Genomic DNA, 3,738 nt, shown 5'->3' with positions numbered 1-3,738 from the left:
CAAACATTTTAGTCAAAATCATCCCAACACTGATAAATTTTCAGCAAGAAACTATTAACTAGAGAAATCCATTAGGCCAACTTGACTTGAATAATTTATTGCTGAACTAATCAGTAATTGATCAATTTTGTGTATGGCAAAGTTAAGCTGTTTCATATAGCTCCCATTTTCACTTTGGTTTGCTGGAACTATTTTCATAAAAATCAGATTTCTTTCTCAAAATCTTATACAAAAGAGTTGATTCATTGATCATTTTTTTTTTTTGACAATCAGAGCTTCAACTATTAAGATTTCTATCAATGACTTATTTTGTCCAAGTCCTTCTGCCTTATCTAATTTTGCAGATTTTCATTTTGCCAAGATTTAATTCTATTATTTTTGAGTCAACCACAGATCTTACCATATTTAGTTTTAGCTGTTGTCAGTTTTATTTTTTACCATAATAGTCATCATGAATTTTAATTTTTATGCCTGTTGTTTTCTATTTTTAAAAACTCTAGGGAAGTCCTTGGCAGTCCAGTGGTCAGGACTCTGAGCCTCCACTGCAGGGAGCAGAGGTTCAATCCCTGGCCAGGGAACTAAGACCCCACATGCCACACAGTATGGCCAAAATATTAAAAACAGAAACAAAAGCAGGTACTTCCCTGGTGGCGCAGTGGATAGGACTCCGTGCTCCCAAAGCAGGGGGCCTGGGTTTGACCCCTGGTCAGGGAACTAGATCCCACGGGCCTGCGAGCCACAACTAAGGAGGCTACCTGCTGTAACTAAGACCCAGTGCAACCAAATAAATATTAAAAAAACAAAAAACTGTCCTTCCGATCTCCCTGACTTCCTGCTTCACTGGCCTCCTTTCTTACCTCCAGCCTCCCAAGCTCATTCCCAACTCAGGGCCTTTACATTTGCTGTTCCTTCTGTCTGGAATACTTTTCCCTGAGATCATCACATGGAGATGCCTTCTATCCTCCACATCTTATCTATGTCCTCACCTCCTGGGGACCTCCCCAATTCCTATTTAATTCCACCCTTGCTTCACAATTCTTGTCACTATCTGAAATTATTTCATTTATTTACTTGTTTATTGTCTTCACTACTAAAATATGGGATACACCGGAGCAGGAACCTTATCCGTCTTGTTCACTGGTGTATTTCTTTCTCCTGACACATGGTTATTCCTCAGTAAATATTTGTGGAAGGGACAAACAAATGAACGATGTGTAGAAAGAGCTGTTATGGAAGAATGAAACAAATTATGTTACGGAAGAGTCAGAAATGCCATCGCTAAACAGGCGTCTTGTGATTGAAGGATGAGTAGAAATTCAGATGGTGGGGGAGAGGCAGTTGAGAAGGGGGCCAAGCAGAAGAATGGAGATGAAAGAAAGGTACAAGACAATAAAGTCTGTGCAAAGGTGTCTAAACGAGAAAGAAGGAAGAGCTTTACTGAGCATCGAGAGAGCAATGTGGTTGATACTTAAATGGTTTCATTACTGCCTGACAGTCAAAGGCACTGTGCCAAGCAGAATAACACCTCCAAAGATGTGCACATTCTGTGACATGATTCCCAGAACCTGAGAGCATCTTACGGTACATGACAGGGGGATTAAGGTTGCAGATGGCATTCAGGTTGTTAATCAGCTGACCTTAAAACAAAGAGATCAGCCTGGATTATCCAGGTGGGCCCAGTGTAATCACAAGGGTTTTTGTTTGTTTGTTTTTTATTCTTTTTCAAATTCTTTTTCCATTTAGATTATTTCAGAATGTTGAGCAGAGTACCCTGTGTGATACTGTAGGTCCTTGCTGGTTACCGATTTTAAATATAGCAGTGTGTACATGTCAATCCCAAGCTGCCAGTCTATTCCTCCCTCCCCAGCCCTTCCCCCCTGATAACCACAAGTTCATTCTCTAAGTCTCTGAGTCTGTTTCTGTTTTGTAGATAAGTTCATTTGTATTTCTTTTTAGATTCCGCATGTAAGCGATATCACATGATATTTGTCTTTCTCTGGCTTACTTCACTTAGTATATAATATCCAGGTCCACCCATGTTGTTGCAAATGGCATTATTCCATTCTTTTTAATGGCTGAGTAATATTCCAATGCATATATGTATCCCATCTTCTTTATCCATTCATCTATCAATGGACATTTAGGTTGCTTCTATGTCTTGGCTACTGTAAATAGTGCTGCAATGAACACTGGGGTGCATGTATGCTTTTCAACCAAATTTTTCTCTGGATATATGCCCAGTAGTGGGATTGCTGGGTCATATGGTAGTTCTATTTTTCGTTTTTTAAGGATCCTCCATACTGTTTTCCATAGTGACTGTATCAATTTACATTCCCACCAACAGTGCAAGAGGGTTCCCTTTTCTCCACACCCTCTCCAGCATTTATTGTTTGTAGATGTTTTGATGATGGCTGTTCTGACTGGTGTGAGATGATATCTCATTGTGGTTTTGATTTGCATTTCTCTAATAATTAACGATGTTGAGCATCTTTTCATGTGCCTCTTGGCTATCTGTATGTCTTCTTTGGAGAAATGTCTATTTAGGTCTTCTGCACGAGGGTCCTTTAAATGAGGAATTGGGGGGCAGAAAGTCAGTGTCATCATGGGGCAGGCTGAGAAAGACCAGACCGGCCACTGCTGGCTTTAAAGATGGAAGGAAGCCACAAATGAGGAATGGGGGCAGCCTCTGGAAGAGGGAAAAGACAAAAAAACATCTTCCCCTAGAGCCTCCAGAAAGAAATGCAGCCCTGCCAATACCTGGATTTTGGCCTCGCAAGACCCACTTTGGACTTCTGACCTCCAGAACTGCAAGATCATAAATTTATGTTGTGTTATGACACTAAATGTGTGGTACCTTGTTACAGAAGCAATAGAGAATAAATACAGACACCAAAAAGTCACTGCGGTCAGATGAGGAAAAGGAAAGCAATGTTCACAGCTCCTTTGAGTTTATGTTCTGGTGAATGGAGACACTTTGGTAGGCATCAGAGAGGCTGAATTCCACTCTCAGACGCTGACTTTACCCAATTCATCTTTGCTTGCATAACCTGCAAGAATAATGTGAAGGACAAGGAATCTTGAAAATCACCTTCAAGGTACAAAAGAAAAATTGAGCAGATTAGATTGGAGTGGGTCCTTCTGGGCAGTCAGCACTGTTTTACTTTAATGTTCTTCCAGGATTTAGAAATCATTTATTTCTAAATGCATCCCTTAAGCAATCTTTTATCAATTTTTAGAAAGCCTATTAGATAATAAGTCTTCTGATATTCTGAATTTTTATTTTTTATTTTTTTACAGGAGAGCAAGAATGAATGCTTTCACTGAAAGAAGAGGAATAAAATCTCTGAAGAATGTCCTCTCAGGAAGGTGGGCAAGCTGTGAATAATCACCATTTTGGTAAGCACTAATTCTTTCAGAGTTGGTCCTTATAGGTCAACTGGATCCCTTTCTTTTGCTTTGTAAATTGAGCTGAAATCGCTCCTGCTGACCCGAGACTGCTGGCTGCCTGCCCAGAAGTGCCACCCCTGCAGGCACTGTATAATGAGGCAATCCACAGGGCTGATCTCAGCATAAATAAAAGTTCAAGCTGAGATTTAAATTTTTAGCAGTATGAAAGCAAAATAGCCGGAGGAATTGCAACAGAATGACATCATTCTAATAACTGAGTAATCATTCAAAGAACCGATATTGCAAGTGTCATTATGACAGCATGGGCCATAGCTGCCTAAGACACAGGCT

The sequence above is a fragment of the Lipotes vexillifer genome, unplaced genomic scaffold (genome assembly GCF_000442215.2).
Source record: "Lipotes vexillifer unplaced genomic scaffold, Lipotes_vexillifer_v1.1 scaffold937, whole genome shotgun sequence".
Classification (NCBI taxonomy): domain Eukaryota; kingdom Metazoa; phylum Chordata; class Mammalia; order Artiodactyla; family Lipotidae; genus Lipotes; species Lipotes vexillifer.
The sequence above is the reverse complement of the archived record's forward strand: the minus strand, read 5'-3'. Positions refer to the sequence as shown.